The following is a 19,385-nucleotide window of genomic DNA, read 5'->3' on the forward strand; positions in this document are numbered from 1 at the left end:
GTAATATCTTGAAGTACCTCAGCGAAGAAGGGAGTTTCTAAGAATTTCAGAAACTGCATTAATGACACAAGGAAGATTTTTTGATCTTGCGGTGTCGCACTCATTCAAAAGGTAGAAACATTAGTCGCTTCAAAGACTTCTTCCATTATACACGAACCCTCTTAGTTCCTGGAGAAACGTTTGTCTCATTACATCAGCAGTGAAAACCACATTTTTGATAGCAGAGAGAATTGCTTGTCGCGAAGATCCAAATTCATGATTGCTGCTATTGCTTCAATTTTGTGCGGCTTTCAAGAATAAATTTGTATAATGAGTCTTGCAAATTCTGTTAAAATACAAAGATCTGTATGTAGCTTGAGGACTCGATTATCGCGGAAGAATGATTTTTTCCCTCTAAATTGTTAATACTGAATGAAATGACAAATCTTTTCCCATGTAAAATGCTAGTCATTTATTGTAAAGATATATCTTTTCGTATGTTTTGTATTCATGTTTGATATTACGTGGTTAGAGTACAAAATTTTAGATGAAATATTTTTATAATTTGGTTTTTAAAAAATGAGGAAAGAAATAGTAAGGATAACTATAATTAAATACAGTATTAGAAAGGCGAAACTAATCGTGATTGGAGTAAAGAGCAACTTTGAATTAAAGAAGTTGGAAGGCACGAAGTGGACTGATTTTCAGTGCTGTATATAGATTACGGAAAAGACTAACAAGTATTAAGTGTTATACCGGCCGGAGAAGGAATCTAGATATGAAAAAACATCAAAATACTATTATTAGAATAGGTATGGGAATGAATGGAGAAATTACCTGGAACAGAAAACGAATGAGAAAGTGTTGAGGTCAATAGCGTCTCAAAGACCAGTGTTGTGGAATAATAATTGTAATAATAATAATAACAGACAAGGAAAAACTGATTAAAACATTGTTTGAAAAAATGTGTACTGTTGAGGGACGTGATAGATGTAGTGAAAGGTAAAGGAGTCGAAAAAAATTACGGTTGATGGGAGTAGATAACCCGTATGTGAAGTTGAGGACGTGTTGTATGGATTCAACTTCTTAAGTTTGAGGTAGGACTTCTACTAATGACACAAAAAACATGTGGTGATGATGATGATGAGGATGATGATAATAATGAGGAGGAGTAGGAGGAGGAATATGTTTATTCGTATTAAACCTCGAAGTCTGTATGTTCATTCTTTTCTTCTGTTTCTTTTCTTTTTTATTGTTTCCTTTACTTTTTAATTACTTTTTACACTGTACTGTACTTTACTTTGCTTAAAAGAGAAGGAACTACTTACTTACATTCAAACAGATTTCACAAATTTACTTCAATGAATTAGTATTTAGATATGCATTGACTTTATTTATTTACGAGTATCTTTCCAGTAAGGATATTCATCGCCAATTACAGTAATAGCCCTATACATAAATATATATTACAGAGTAGAGCTTTATAGTTACATTGAGTGCAAAGAAAAAAACCAGCAAAACATTGAAATGTTTACGAGAATATTGTTTGTTTGTGGTTAAAATATGTAAAAATATTCAAGGTATGTTCATATAATTAGTTTAGTTTATGTATATGTAAAACTTCGCATCCTAAGATCTCCAAATCGTAATGTTTCATTTGAGTGTCCCTCAACCAAAGGAAGAACACGGAAGCCTTCCGTGTGAGGACGTTCTAATTTTCTGAGTGCTGTTATATATTCCCATCGCTGATTCAACTCCACAATGTGTTACGTGATCAAATAAAATCAATATTCGATTAAATACTTGGGTAAAGTGAGAGCATATTCAGGCACAAGAGTGAAAGGAGTATATTTTTAGTAACTTGCAGCTTCATTCTGAGCAAGAAATCTGACACTTGATAGTAGGAATTTAAAATAAAATTTTTAACTTCATTTTACAACGTTTGTATTACAGTTTGCTTAAACTTTGATGTTTTTTCTTCATGTGAATGCAGTTGGACAACAATCAGTTATCTGTGTTACAAGGTCGTTCAAAAAAAAAAAAAAAAAAAAAGTAAAAAACCAATGAATTGTAACAGGTTTTGCATTGATGCTTAGGTGTTAGTAGACCAGTATGGAAAGTGTTCGTTTATGGTTCTCTTTTTTGCAGATAAAAGGGAGCTCTATAGAAGAGAGGAAATTGTTTATCGTTGCTATATTTTGTTGGTTTCACATTTTTCTTCGTTCACGAAAACAACATAAAATAGCTTTTAGAACATTATTGAAAATGAAACGACAAAGATTATTCAACTGCCTTTGGATTCAAATCAGTTTCAAAACGAAATTGCCGTTTGAAAGGCTATATGCATGATTTGAACCAACATTGTCTTATTGCTCTTTTTTTCGCTTGGTAAAAGGGAAAATTTGAAATATACTTGTTACATTAAAATCCTCTGGCTTTTGGAGCAGGTAACTCGTTGACGCGAATTTGATTTGACTGGAGTTTGGTCCTTCTTTTCATCTCCCAAGTGATTCACTTCTAAATAATTTTTGTTCGACTCGAAACTTACCTTAAACATTTCGTAGGATTCGAGATTGGATCTTACTCACCATTACACATTCGTTTTTAAAGAGAGTTGCCTCACCTACAAATCTCTCAACATCACATCACCCCTAAATGAATTTTTCCAAAGTCGACACCTAAATAAGTAGCTCTTTCACGTTTTAAAACGATCGAGTCCGCTGATTAGGTATATTCAGACAACATACTCCTAAATCAAGTGGTGTGGCCTGTTCTCGTCGCATAAGAACAACCCTGATCAAAGTTAGATGCATTTTAAGGATCCTTATACTTATATAGAAAGAATTAGTTGCTAAGCAAACAAAAATAAATAAATAAAAATAAAAGATATCTCATTAATCCTATTACATTCTTGTAGTTTCACCCTTTCCCCCCCATAAAGCTGCTAAGCTTGATAAGCAGCTGCTTTCTCTCTGTGTAATCTAAGAATAACACCGTCGACAGCGCGTTTTCCCCAACATTTTCCATTTTGTTTGGTTGTTACTTGAACAACTCATAGAGCTCTTACTTTCAAGGATAACGTAAAAAGAAGTGCGTGTATATATTTCTTGTGCGTGATGGACTTAGTCAGTTTCATGGAAACGAATAGATAAACGAATGAATAACAGTTGTTATTATTCAAGTTTTCATGGTGCCCATCGCATTTTACGTTAGTAGTTAGGGAGCATAATAAGGAACATTCAAGCACAAGTCTTTAGTCCGATTCCAGATATTTAAATGGTGGCAGTATTGCAAATTTCATTCAGATATGTCTGGGAGTTACTGGATAAGGGGCGATCAACTGAAACACGTTCAGTGGTCATAATTTCGAGCGGAAACTTGTACACTACCTAGAGGCGCCTATGGTTAGCGTGTAGTAAAAATATTGTTCAGAAGAAGTCACCATGAGCGTTGAGACACTTGTCCCACTGTGTCACTAACTTAGAAATGCCGTCCATGTAAAATTTGGACTGCTGACTATCAAACCAATCACGCACAGCGTCCTGAACCTCAGCGTCAGACTGAAATCTCTAACCTTTCAATGCCTTCTTTAGACGCCCAAAGACGTGAAAGTCACAAGGTGAAAGTGAGTGCTGTAGGGCGGGTGTCGCAACATTTGCCACTTGAATCGTTGAAACAAATCCTGCACTTGGTTTGCAACGCGTGGACACGCGTTGTCATGCAACACAATGATTCCAGCGGTCAATAAACCAGGCCTTTTGTTTTTAATGGCTCTCCGTAACTGTGTCAAGGTTTGACAGTAGCCTGCGGCGTTGATGGACTGTCCTAGTTCCATGAAGTCGAGCAATAATGGTCCATGTCAATCAAAGGGCACAGACACCATAACTTTCCCTGCAGACGGTAGCATTCTGAACTTTTTGGGACGTGAAGATAGGGGTGTTTCCACTGCATACTGGAAGATTTTAAACTCGATTCAAAATGATGGCACCAAGTTTCATCGTCAGCAACAACGCGCAGCAAGAAGTCCTTACCTTCCAAATGGTAACGTGACAAATGTTCAATGGCCCAACCCGTACGCTCCAACATTTGATCTTCCGTCAACACTCTGGGGATCCACTGCGCGCACACTTTATGATACACAAGATCTTTCACAATTTTCTGGACAGTACCGTAACTCATGTTTAAACCGTGCGCTATGGATTATGTGTCTATCCGCAGCTATAGCCGCATTCACCTTTTCATGCGTGTCTTTTGTGGCAACAACATGGGCTTGACCAGGACGGGGATAATCAGTGGTTTGTTCACGCCCCTTCCGAAACACTCTGGCCCAGTCCACCACTGTTGTTTTGGAGACGAATGCATCACCATACACTTCTTTCATACGCCGGAACACTTTAGCTGGTTGACAACCTTCGGTACTTAGAAACTGGATGACGGCACGCTGGTCCTGTTTGGACGGATTGGGGATCTTGAACGCCATCTTTCACTCGTCATACCTGCAAAACGGAAACACGTATCAACAACATTCCTGTACCCAACACACAGGGACATTAGCCATTACACACTATTAAACGAACAATATTCTCCTACACACTATACCAATAATACATGGAAAGTACGGGTTTCAGTTGATCACCCCTTATATTAGAGCCAAACGCATACTGCCTGTTGGAGTTTTATGATGTTGACATATTAAATATGAGTACCGTGACTAATTCTTTCTATATAAGTGTAAGGATCCTCATGATTCATCTAACTTTGCCCTATATATTTAAATGATATATTTAATATGTTAAATACCAGTTTGCACTGTCCTCTTTTTATCAGTGGAAAAAACTATTTTGTTTCCAAAACTTTTTTGACTTACTTTTGAGGTGTTAATCCTCCCCAAAAGAATGTTTTATAACAGTTCCTGACAGTGAGATAACTGCTGTTACTTGGGATAGAACATTTTTTGTTTTTCTTCTTGTGAGCACCAGTGTATGTGTGTGTTTGGCATCAGAGACTTTTCTCATATTTGCACTAGCTAGAGAGAATGCGAGAGTCATGGGTAATCGTGCAGAATCAGTGTTGACAGAGAGATCAGCCGCAAGCCCGGACACAAGGGCAAGTTTAAACTTTATCGTGATCGTTTTCTTTATTCTTGTTCTAGCCTTTTCCTGTGGTAAACGTTGCTCTATTTAATGTTCATGTTCTGTTTAGAGCAAGCAAAGAAACAGGCTTTTTGAAAATATAACAGTATCAAGATCTTGACTGGGTATTAATACATACCTCGAAAGACAATTGACATAATTTTAATTTTAAAAGATAGGATGATAAGATTTGTGTTCTGGACAACTGGATAATTTTCAATATTACACGTAAGACCTATGAGTAGGTGATATATAATCTTTCAAGGTGTTTTCCCTCAGTTGTTGGTGACAAACTTAACAAATTTCTTAAATTTTTGAAATACTCGTGTCATTGTGGTCACGAGGTGTGAAATACTCGTTCAGTACTTGCTAATTGTAAAAAAACTTTGTTAAAAGAGCAATATGAGCGACATCTATAATCTTCGATTTACACAACATATGCCTTGCCTTTTTTCCAGTTAAGCTGTGCCATTTTCTTTAAGTGTCTCCATATGTAAAAATTAATATGTTGAGAAATAGTGTTCAGTATTCTTAAGTCGCTCTTACCATACAACCACAAACTTTACTCCTCTAGAAGTATCAAAGAGAGTTACTCGATCTGTTGATTAAATTTCAATATCTCCCTGAACTTTTGCCTCGCCCGGCATTTTAAATGGCATTAAATTAATACGTCTGTGTGACTGTGCATGTTTAAGTGTTTATATTATTAACTACACAAAATTAACCGACAGGCTTCTCGACTTATATGGGCGCATTGGAATATTCGCCTTTTGGAAACATCAACGTGCTACCGGTTTACGAAATACAGGGTGATTTTTTTTAAAACTCACGGATTTCATTTGGGTCTAGAATTTCTAACTGAAGTTCTGACTTTCATGCGGTTTGTGGCAAATGATCAAGGAAAGATAGGAGATTTATGGAACTAATGCTTACTGGTTTAAATTAATCCGGGGTAATATCGGCCACGCCTCAAGAAAAACAGTAAATATTCGTCAGTGTACCTCACAACTGGAATGAGGTGCAGTGCGGTGTGGAGATTTGAGTTTCCTTCGTTAGATGGCAGTCTCGCTAAGATCAACAAGAAACAGGAAACTAGACCGTTGTATTGGAATATATATATATATATATATATATATATATATATATATATATATATATATATATATATATATATATATATATAGATAGATAGATAGATAGATAGATATATAGATAGATAGATAGATATAAAATATATTAAAGTAATTCAGATTTTGCCAGGGGAAGCAAGACTGTCTACCGACATAAATAGTTTCACGTTTTTATTACTTTATTAATATACAATTTATTAAAATGTGTTAATATACAAACACAAAAACTATATTAATATACAAACCCTGCACTGCTCAAATGACGCCCGTGATTATATACATTGACGATCCTAATACATAATGTATTGTTTTCAATATTACTTACTGTTTAATGTGACAAATTTCTGCAGTATTTCCTTCCTTAAATCTCTCTAGACGTGTAGTTGATGTAATGGAAATAAGAATTTAATCCTGTTTTTCAGAATCCTGCAGTGAAACCTCTCAAAACCAGACACTTTGGACATGATTATTTGTCCATAAATGAGACGTTTCCATACAGAAAGGTTACACAAATTTAGATTACTTACAGTTCATGTGATAATTGTGTGCAGTATATAGCAAATATATTTGTTATAAATGTAGGCTAATATGGGAGTATTGTACTCAATTTCGAATTCTTCCTCAGTAAAGAAACAGAAATATTCCTATGGAATTTGTTTGTATAGGCATGTACTGCAAAATTCTTGGATGATCATTCTCTTAAGTACAAGTTATATCTCTATAAAAATCTAAATTCCCTTACTCACTGTATTATCAAATACTGAAATTGTAGACAGAATTAACCGATCATGACAGTTCCATGAACTTCTTGGGAAAACTCTTCTATATTTTTCTATTTTATACTTCTTTGGACACTAGTTTGTTTGAAATTTACTTGTAATTGTTAGATCAATTGAAAGCGGGTTTCTTGACCTGGAGGTCAGGACCCCGAGTGTGTCGAAAGAGGAATAGATGGAGGTTGCGAAGGGATAAAAAAAAAGAAAAAGAGTAATTAGAATCTACTACCGAAAATATACATTTTAAAGGTTATTTTGACTAAAACAATTTTTTTATACTTACCGTCAAATACAACAAATAATAATAAAGATTTTTTAAAGAAAAAAGTGGAATAAAAGAGAAATAAAAGTGATGAAAAGATGCATATTGAAACAAGTGGAATACAAATACAATTGAAAGCAATAGGCTGCAATAATCAAAAAACCTTAGACCCTCTTACAAAACCGAAATTATTTATGGGAGTCGCCAATAACAAGATGTGATAAAGGAGGGCCCTGAAATAAAATAGGTTGAAAAAAACCTGGTTGAAGAAATTAATTGACGATTTATTTTCAGATTACAAAAGCATTTTCTGTGCTAAATACTGTATGTTAAGAGTAATTCGTCTTTGTATGAAGTGGTTATTAAAAAGTTGAGGATTTTATATTGTCCATATTTGAAGGATTCTCTTCACGATAATACTCGTGCATATAATTCTGCCCGGACAAAAAAAAAAAAGTATTTGTTAAGGGAGATTTCACTGTATTTATATCTTCTCTCTTGTAATTGTTAGTTGTCTTACACAAGAATACGCCGCAAAAAGTTTACGTATTTTTTTGTGATAATACTTTTACTGAGCAAAATATCCTTCTTTAACTTACGTAATGTTCGTGATTGAACTAGATCTCAGGTCGATTAAAATATGGTACTTTTAGATACTGCATAAATTACTGAAATATAAGGAAATTTAAAATAGTAGTGCGCATTTTATTAGCTTCTTTATTTTCTTACAAAAGGGGCGGGGAAGAATACACACTCCTGTTTAATGCTTTTAAAAATACAAATGGATTTTAACCCATTCGTGGGAAGGTAATGAAGTGTTGAAATGCGATGGATATAGAATGTTTTACTCAGGTAATGAAAAGGGCGGTCATAATAGTGTGAGAATAATTCTTAAAAGAAAAGATAATGAGGTAAAAGAGAAGATAGTGAGGTAAGTACTTAAAAGACAAGATAGTGAAAGTAAATGTGTTGATGATAGTCATGATGTTAAGACTTAAAAGAAGGATCTGTTGGTGATGTAGACATATACACCGACGATTTCGCATACAATTGAAGAAGTAGAGGGAAATTATGAGAAAGTAGAAGAAATTAGACAGGGAGAAGAAGGATGCATGTGCAATTGTAATCGGATATTTCAGTCCAATTGTGGGAGAAAAACAGGAAGTAGTGTTGTTGGAAAATATGGTTTAGGCGAAAGATATTATAGGGGATTGGGACTGGTTAATTTCTATAGACAGAATTTACTAGTAATTGGAAACATGTGGTAGAGTCAGTACAAGAGAAGGTATACACGGAAGTTCTAAATAGACAGCCAAATATATCAGGTAGGCTATGTTACCATTCAGGACAGGTGTTGGAATAGCTTGAAGAACGCGAAGACCCTTCTTGGGGCCGACATTTTCTCTGATCATGACCTTTTGCTCGCCGAAGTGGATATTCAACTGAAAAATGTAGGCAGAAGAAAAGTAGGCAACAAGATGTCGAATACTAAAAAAGTTTTAAAAACGAGGAAATGAGAAATCTTTTCGTTGAAAAATTCAAAGAAAAATACTCAAACGAGGAAAGGATAGGTGCAGGTAGTAACAGATGGTGGGAACGTAAACTTTGCATACGGCAGGCTGCAGAAGAAATAGTAGGCTATCGTTAACGCAAAACTGCTAAGAAACCGTGGGTTACAGAACAGGTGTTGCAGAAAACGATGGAAAGACCGGTTGATATGGAAGAGGGCGGAAAGATACACATGAAGTTAAACAACGAGTTGCAAAGGGAAACAGAGAGCAAAGGAATAATTTTACAAAAGAAAATGGGAGGACATAGAAGAATTAGAAAGAGTTTGAAAATATGGAGAAAATGTACAGTCCGCTGAAAAAAAAAACTTGCAATATAGGCCGTGTCCAAAAGCGCATAGTGCACACTTCGAGGATGCACACTCGAAGTCTACAAATGGAGTGCACACTAAATAGTGTACATTTCGTCAAATTAGCTTTTGATCCACACTTGTTTACAGCGCCTCATCGTGGTGGAATGTTGAACATATATAACAAAAGAAGGGAGAATTTCGAGTACTAGAAAAAATTACCATGCTTTTTTTTTATTTTTTTTTAGATGAATGACTTTCCAGTTATATTAGAGATAAATATATCACAGATTGACAATATGGGGTAACTTTCTTTCATGTATGCCAAGAGCTTCAGTTTTGCAGTATCTGCAAATATTTATCAGCATAAAAACCACTAAACTATTGGCGATGTTCTATTTTATTAGGCATGCTTGCGCGAGGGAATATTTATTAATCCCCCGGAAGAAAAGCAGCACTGGTGGTTAGTTCGCTGATGACACTGTTGCGAAGTAGCTTAGGAATTTTATTACAGGTGAAAGTAGGAATTTGCAAAAGCGTTAGGACACCGAAGGTACCGAGGAGAGCGCTATTTACAATAATGTGGCTCAAAAATACTTTGGGAGAGAGTTCATATTGAGTATAATTCCTTTGTGTACGGTAGATACAAAACAATGACACTTTAATTGTCACCGTTCTACTGTATTGCTCAGTTACAGGCATATTGATTAGACTATCTCTACCATATTGTGCTAATGTTGAAGTTCCTTATATGTTACTCTTTCTTTGTGAATATATAGATTTTACCTGTATATCTTCAAAATAGTGCCTCCATGTTCATAATCTACACCAAAAGTTAACTCTTACAAGGATGACAAGGAAAGAAGTGGTGGAGTTGAACAACATGAGGACCAAAATTAACAGGAAAAAGCTATTGTGTCACTATGAAATACCAATTTATAAGGATCAAGTGTACTCAAGGTGGATAACCCTAATTAAAATAATATGTTAAAAAATATAAGATTACTATCTTATAAGCCCGCTTAAATGAGTTCTGTACATTGTATACACTTCAACATCTGAGTGCACTTCACTATGCTTTCGGCGCCCTACATCTTTCTTGAAATATACCCGCTGTCTCTCCTACATGCTTCCCACTACGAAAATGGTTACTACAACGATAACATTATATATATTGGGCAGAAAGTGCTTTAATGTGTGTACTTTCCCAAGAAAAGAAGAAAAAGAAATCGTTAATAATGTATTACTTACTTGTTTATACAGATACTTAAGAAGGAAAAGCTGAAATGGAGATGAAAATATAAATGTTTTCTTGTCTACAAAAAATGAGGTTTGATTAATTAAATGACACGAACCAGGTAAATAAAACGAACATTAGCAATTGTTTTCGTTTTATATGGTGCCTTATTACCGGGAATTGGATAATCTGAAGTATAGTATAGATTACCAATTTAACTTTGTGTGATTTCTTTAAATAAACTCTGTCAACACGGATTATATATTATTAAGAAATAAAAAGAAAATATATGTTAAAATGGATGGTAATCGTCAATCTGCGCCAACAGGTGCTGAATGTGTAGGAAATCTAACCCCTGCTATTACCGGATCTGAGATTATGGAAACTCAATTACAGATGATGTTGCAAACTATAACAAGGCAAATTGAAACACAATTTAAGCAAATGGATAATAAAATGGATCAGTATAATGCGAGGCTAGAGGATAGAATTGAACAAATGGAACAGTCCAATGCCAGGATAGAAGATAAAATTGAAGGACGATTTCAAAAGGTGGAACGTTCTCTTGAAAATATACATAGAGTCTTTAATGATGATGTCACATCCTTAAAGGATAAGTTGGAAGGGCTTGAATCACAAGTTAATAGAGATCATAACCACATTGTTATATTGCAGAAACAGATCCAGACTATCGAAAGGAAGGTGACTCCCAATCAAATTGAAACTAATGACATTAGCGGCACAGGAATCCCTGTAGAGGAAAGGCTTAAAATACCAACTGCTATAAATGAAGAAGAATGTGATACTAGAAACAGGACGAGAAATTGTATGAAGGAAACACGTGTACCAGTAATTGCATCAGACGTCGAAGTTCTGTCTAATACCGACAGTGAACAGGATATACAGGAGGAGAGAACGAAAAGGATATTATCTATCAAATTTAGCGATATCAAGTCGTTAACCAAATATAGTGGTCGTGTTGATGATATGCCAGCCAGCATGTTTCTGGAAAAATTTGAGCAGGAGTGCGAATTAGTCGGCGTAGGTAAGGCTAGTTATTTGAAAATCCTTTCCCATGTACTAGTACCACCTTGTTCCATTTGGTACAGGGCAATTAAAGGATCGTTACATAGTTATGAGGATTTTAAAGATGCTCTTCTAGTAAATTTTGAAAACGATTTTGTTTTAGCCAATAGAGATGCTCAAATTCGTAATCGCAAATATGATACTAGGATTGATAAAAGTATTGTGGATTTTGTGGTGTCAGCTTATAATGACCTTAAGTCACTCAATGTGTATCAACCAGACTCGAGAATTATTGCTTCAATTCGTATTCTGTTACCCTATAAATTGCAGCAAATCTTACTATCTTCACTATGCGTCAGTTTTAGCCATTTGCTGCTGATTGTACAGAACTATGAAAACAATTTATCAATTCAAGGTAATGTAAATAAATCTCAGTCAGGCAATTCAATAACAAAGGGACAAGGTCATTTCCCTATACGGAATATTTCTGTAACAAAAGGCAATAAACTTAACGTTAGAAATAACTACAGGGTAGACAGAAACTCTCAGAATAGTAGTAATGATTATGATCACAGGAGTAATACCCTTAATAGATATAATCCCAACCGTAATCAATATAATCGAAGAAATAGACCAGAATTCCAAAGAAACAATGATATATCTAGAGCCAATACAAGACCACCTACGAGAGAATGTGCTATACAGTGCAGTTTTACAGATATTTCGCAAAATTCTTCATCTTTAAACTAACGAAAGCTGGCTGGAATCTGGTTAACGCCATGTCAGCTAATGATTTACACGATAGAAGCTTGGAGAATGTAACCCAGGAAAGTAGTGTAAATATTTCTGAGTCCGAAACTACTCCTAAATGTTTAGATAACGTTAATTATTATCAATACATACCAGTTCGTAATTGCTTTTGGTGTATTGATGATACTGTGGAAGATAACTGCGCCATAGACGAGGATTTCGTTTTCTTAAAAACTTATTCTACTGCGAGAATACCAGTGTCCGTTAACGGTAAGCAAATTCAAGCTTTAATAGATACTGGAGCTTCCATATCATTATTATCATATTCATTTTGGAAAGAATTAACAAAAGATATATCCAATCCTACGTTACAAAAAATTGACAATATAATTTTGGTTGATTACACTGGAAAACATAAAAAGAGAGTTAAGGGCAAAACTCAGGTGGTCATCACTCTAAAAGATTTTGAAATCATTCTACCTCTTTTAGTTATTTCTGAATTAAAGGAAAATTTATTACTTGGTTTGGACTTTCTCACACAACTACGTTGTATAATAAATTTTCAAAATAATACATTTTCAATTAACACAATTAGTGATAGAATAATTCTAGATTTAATTCCAGTTCAAGATAATTTTGAAAGTCAATGCCAGTGTAGAATCAAAAGTATCGATTCAAATGAATTTATTGCTAAATCTACAGGAAGTAATAACAAGAATGTTCAGAGTTTTAATGATTATAATCAAGTTACTAGGATTAATCGGTCCTTAGATGAGAGTGTTGAGGCAATAATACAATCTTTAGAACCTAAATATTCAAATTTTGCTCCAAGGCTCAAGGAAATCATTTTTAAACACGCAAAAGTGTTTTCAAGGGTTCCAGGTTGTTGTAATAACTTTACTTATACTATTCATGTGGATACAGATGAACCGATAGTGACCAGACCGTATCTTATTCCGTACAAATTTAGAGATGAAGTTCGCAGACAAATAAGTGAGATGCTGGAGCAGGGAGTAATTCGTGCTTCGCAAAGTATTCATTTAAACCCAATTCACGTAGTACCCAAGAAAGATGGTAATAATATAAGAATAGTTCTTGATCTCAGAAAATTAAATAGGCATATAAAGCTACAACAAGTGAGATATCCACACGTTGATGAAATCTTTAGCTCTTTAGAGGGTAATACTATATTCGGAAATCTTGATCTTGTAGCCGCTTATAATCAGATACTGTTGGATGAGAATTCACGCCCATACACAGCTTTCTGTTTTGAGGGACAACTATATGAGTATAATCGTGTAGTTTTTGGCTTGGTAAACGGAAGTGCTGCTTTAGCGACATGTCTTAATCGAATATTGGGACAAGACCTACGGAAAAATGTCATATCTTATGCAGATGATATCTTAATTATGGGTGAAAAACCTGATGATTATTTAAATCATCTCGATATTGTTTTATCGCGTTTGGAGAAAGCTGGCCTTACTATCAATTTAGATAAATCTAAATTCTTCAAAGAATCAATTGAATTCCTTGGTTATGTCATCAATTCACAAGGTATGCATTTTTCGGAAAATAAAATCCAAGCTATAAAAGATTTACCACCTCCAACAAATATAAAGGAGACGAGACAGATATTAGGGTTATTTAATTGGTTCCGTAGAGCAATACCACGTTTTGCGGAAATAGCAGAACCCATGTTCCACGTTGTAAAGAAAGGAATACCCTGGCAATGGGGTGATAGCCAAGAACGTAGCTTCCAAAAACTAAAAGCATGTATTATAAATAATATCTATCTAAATCATCCTGATTTTGAACGTCCATTTTACGTCCAATGCGATGGAGCATTAGCGGGAATTTCCGGAATTCTATGGCAACCGAACCCAACAGATGATAATCCTGCCGTGATACATTGTGTGAGTCGTACTCTTAAAAAGGCAGAGAAAGGATACACCACAACAGAGATAGAATTACTTGCAGTACGGTTTGCTGTACATAAGTTTGCACCATATTTAATAGGAAGACATTTCACTGTTTTGACAGATCATAATTCGTTACGACATCTTCATAAAGTTCAAGGATATAATAGTCGTCTTCTTAGGTGGTCTTTGGAACTACAATCTTTCGATTTTGAAGTAAGACACGTTAAAGGAATTCAAAACACTCCTGTAGATACTCTGTCTAGGATATTTCCCAATCAAGGACATAAATTACTTTCTATCAACGCGTTCAAAGTTTTACAAGAACAAATAGCTCAAATCTCTCTACAAGAATTAATAGAGCAGCAACAGAATTTTGAAGAATATGCAAATATTAGAAAACATTTAACTTCATGTCCAAAAGAATGTACCTGTCCTCGTAACTGGATGACAATCTACGAAATGCAAGACGGAGTACTTCTTATTAAAGATTTTAAATATATTTCTAGGAGAAAAATATGTGTACCACCTACCTTAGTTCCTCGTATCCTCAAAGCTTTTCACGATGATTTTGGTCATCTCGGATACTTCAAAGTGTATCATTTATTAAGTAAATCATTTTATTGGAAATCAATGAGGACCCACATTAAGAATTACGTAAACGACTGTGAAGAATGCATGCGAATCAAACACAATTGTCGAGCAATGTATAAACCTATGTTATCTATTACGCCAGAGAAACCACATTCATGGATTTCTGTAGACTTTTATGGTCCATTACCCAGAGCTAGAACAGGTGACACATATCTATTTACTGTAATGGATATATTTACAAGGTATCTAGTGGCTTACCCTTTAAGGAGAGCAACTTCATCTGCTATCGTAAATAGGATACTGAATGTCTATATTCCACATTGTGGTCCTATAAGTCATATTCTTTGTGACAATGGTAGTCAGTTCCGTTCCAATGTATTTTTACGAGCTATGAACAATGCAAACATCAAGGTTCATTTCGTGACTCCATATCATCCAAGTAGTTCTGTCGTGGAGAACCTGCACCGTAACTTAGGAATGTTATTCCGCCATTTGTGTAAACGTAAACATTCAGATTGGATCGACCATGTCACGGAAGTTACGTATTTCTTAAATTATTCCATCTCTGAAACGCTAGGTGTGGCTCCTGCTAACATACATAACGGAACGGATTTTGTGTCTTCTGTTGAACAACATTTTGGAATTAATCTGAGTGGAAATAACAGTATTGATTATTCACATCTAATTAGTATGGCTCATATCCGACGAGAAGAAAAATTTAAGGCCCGCAACCAACGGATTATGGAACAACAGCTTGACAAACCCAAAATTCAAGTTAATGATCTCGTATTTGTTCGTCTACATTCTCAAAGTGATACAAATTTGAAAAGAATTTCCAAGTTTTGTGATGTATTTGCAGGGCCTTACATATGTACGAAAGAAATTAATCCAAAGGTATTCGAACTGTATGATGCGAAAACAGGAAAACTTCTAGGATTACGAAATGTTGATGAACTTAAAAGATGGTGTCCTTCTAAATACACAAAGGAGAAATGGTTACAGATTGTTAAAAATGTTGTTCCACAAAATGTTTTCTGGAAAATAAACATTGAATATGAATAGTAAGAATTTTATATAAAATTATGAATATCTCTTTTGAAGATACAATAAATGTCTGAGTTATTAACTATATGTTGCCATTTGAAATAAGTTCGGTTAATACGACATTACAATGTTTATTTTGTGCAATAATGAATTTAAAGTTAATTTAAGTATAGGCCAGATTCATTAGCATTGTGTTATTCTTAGTATCGTTAAATATATGTTTTCGTTCTAGTATTTTTGTGTAATTTTGTCAATTAAAATTGACGATCAGGTTGAAGCATATGAGAAAGGACAGTGAAATATTCCGTGAATATCTTGTTCAATGTCATTTTTATTACGTTTCTTATTAGCTTTGTTTGAGTTTTGCTAATTCGTTATCATCTCATCTCCTGTTAATAGTTTCAACCAATATCTTAAACTTCCTTTGGTTTAGAAATATGTATATCATAGATTAGGTTCCGAACATTATATGTAATTTTATTTCCTGTGTCCATATAAGCGATTAACTTATAACCAATCGCTATCTTTGCTTGTGTAATTACTTGCACTTACGTCTAATACAACATATAAGTGAACAACTAATTTGCTGATAATATATGCAAATCTTAAATTTACATATATATTGCCTTGCACTATTATTTTAAGAAGAATTGATTGTGTGACTTTCTTAATAATGTTTAATGTGAAATGAAAGTAAATGGATATAAAATGAATTAAATATATAATGTCAAATATTTATTACAAAAGACACTAAAAATATATAGCAAAGGCAATTATATTGTGTATAAATACATTTTAAAGATGAAGTGTCTAATTTATTAATTATACGAGGTGTAATCTCTTTGTTGCAATAAGCAAAGTCCTGTATTTTATACAGTATGGTTCAATTTAACGGTCCAGGATTCTTACACAAATTGTACCTGCAATACAATTTATGTAATTCCCATTGTTCGGGAACCATATACAACGATAACATTATATATATTGGGCAGAAAGTGCTTTAATGTGTGTACTTTCCCAAGAAAAGAAGAAAAAGAAATCGTTAATAATGTATTACTTACTTGTTTATACAGATACTTAAGAAGGAAAAGCTGAAATGGAGATGAAAATATAAATGTTTTCTTGTCTACAAAAAATGAGGTTTGATTAATTAAATGACACGAACCAGGTAAATAAAACGAACATTAGCAATTGTTTTCGTTTTATTACTCAGTAACGAAACAAATCCCCTCGTCCAAATATAATCATAAAAAGCTACTATCAATCTAATAAGAATTTTATGAAAATTAAGAGACGGTTTTATGAAAAAATACAGTATGCAATGTAGTGGCTCTCATTGTTCAACTATACGGAAGGAATTATTTGTTCATAATCAATTCATAATAGGATTATATAAATTAAAAGGAAGGCAAGTCTTTATTTTGGCCATTTCATTCAATGAATCGTTCAATGAACCCATTCGTAACCAAGACTGAAAAGAACATCTCCTGCGAGCATATAATCTGCTTTCACTCGCTGTCGCTCGCTCGGCAATAATATGTGAATTAAATATTAAACTTTGGTATAGAAATGAACCTAGTTACTAACTACATATATGAGCTAACAGGCGAGTTCTCAAAAACGGAACCGAAAGATCAAATCGCTGAATCGAAGAATCAAGAAAAAAGAAAGAAAGAAAAGAAAAGAAAAAATGGCCAAAGTAAAGACTTACCAAGAGGAATTTGTGAAATCTTTGATAACTGTGGAGAAAGAAACTTTTGATCTGTATTTCACTCTTTGGCAGCTGTCAAAAATGGCTAATGTGTGGTAATTGGTATATTACAGTATCTTAAGTGCAAGGAAATATGGTAGATTTGAAAGGAATTTGTTTAGAATCAAAACTAGGCCTATCTACCTACGAATTAATATTTGCAGCTGCAACTGTAGCTGTAGGTAGAGAAATGAATAATCTAGGTATTCATTATTCTATGATAGAACTTAACATTTTAATTCATACACCATTAAAATTTTTCATTTACGTGCAAATAGCTCCATTACCGATAGTATAATTATTTCAATTAAGCTACATAAACCACGTAATATTTAAACACAAATGCCTTTATAGCATTATCAAAGAAACTATTTGGTTGCTTTCCCTATACAATTTTAAATTCCATTGCATACTCAAAGAACACAACATAAATACGTTTGTTATTTGCGTTACATTTTTATATCCCACTTGTAAAATCACTAACTTGTATATTTATCAAGTAAACTATTATTAAATCAGCCCACAAATTTATTCACCTCAACAAAAATATTAAACATATGTCCTTTAAAATTTTATTAAGTCACTTTGACATTATTGTTGTTCCTACGACGAAGAACTCCCATCTTAAGTACGCAAGTGTGCTAACGTAGTGTACATCCTCGCACACTACGTACTATGCACTCGCAGACTTGTGAACTTGGACCTTTTGACGCACACTAGGTGACGTCATTTCCGGAAATAAGCGTACTTCGAATGCACACTTGTATCTTTTGGACACGGCCATAAGCATGCAAATTTATTGTGAAACTACGCCTAACAGCCGAGGGAATCAACATTACGTCTAAGTGGCACGAATCAGGCTAGGAGAAACATCGGCGTTCTCTCCTGCATACTTATTTTGGAGCAAAAGACTTCGTCGTTTCACAATAAACTTACATACTCATGTTGCAGGTTTTTGGCTGCGAACTGTACAAGGAGGTGAAATCTGTGAAACTTTGGAGGAAAAAAGGGTATTACGGTTTCAGGAGAAAGTAAGAATAGGGAGATAGTCATCGGGAGAAGTGACGCTTAGGAAGATGGAAAGGATATATTGAGGTCTTGTATGAAAGTAGGGATACGCTGTTTGGCCTAGATCTTGAAGTAGAAAATGAAGTACACGAGGATGATCAAGGGTTTAGTATTCTTCGGATTGAGTTTGAAAAAGCTGTATCGGAGATTAGGTGTGGAAAGGGGCGACCGGGATAGATAATATACCAATCGAATTCATTAAGAATATGGGAGATAATGACAAGAAAGACTTGTTCCAAATCTGCAGCGAAATACATGAGACAGGAAAGTGGCCAAAAGACTTTCTGAAGACGATCATGATACCGATAGCTAAGAAATTGAACCCAGCGAGATGTGATAGTCTCATATCACATGCAGCAAAAAATTTGCTTGGAACACTGAACAGAAGGCTGATGGGAGAACAAAAGTAAAAGTTGAGGAGGAACTTTTGGACTCAGGAGAGGTAAAGACACGAAAAATGCAATTGGATTGGAGAATAATCAGTGAAGGGTTTATAGAAGAAGGGAAAGCGGTATATGTTGTATTTATTGATCTAGAAAAGACTTGTGACTGCGTGAGTTGCAAATTATTGTTGGGATTTCTAAAGAAGGTTGGGTTGGAATGGAAAGATCGAAGACTCATAAGAAACTTATATATGTACCAGGGTCATTCCACGTCAAATTACCTAATTTTAAAACATGACCATGCTTCAATGTCTGACGTTCTCTTCAAATCTTTTTCATACATTAATACTAAGGATGGCCAATTCTGGAATTTTTACTTTCCGGAATCCGGAAAGTAAAATCGGAAAATTTCGGATTTCGGAAAAATTCCGGGTTTCGGGAAATTCCGGATTTTGGAGAAAATCCGAGTTTCGGAAAAAT

General features: G+C 34.5%; 1 protein-coding gene across 2 annotated transcripts in view; it reads left to right on the forward strand.

The window, feature by feature from the left end:
* The window catches only part of Fur2 (furin-like protease 2), a 1,527,485-nt gene that overhangs the window by 430,148 nt on the left and 1,077,952 nt on the right, over window positions 1–19,385 (forward strand). The gene's annotated exons all lie outside the window — the stretch shown is intronic.

Source organism: Thermobia domestica, chromosome 12 (assembly GCF_964235325.1).
Source record: "Thermobia domestica chromosome 12, izTheDome1.hap1.1, whole genome shotgun sequence".
Lineage (NCBI taxonomy): Eukaryota > Metazoa > Arthropoda > Insecta > Zygentoma > Lepismatidae > Thermobia > Thermobia domestica.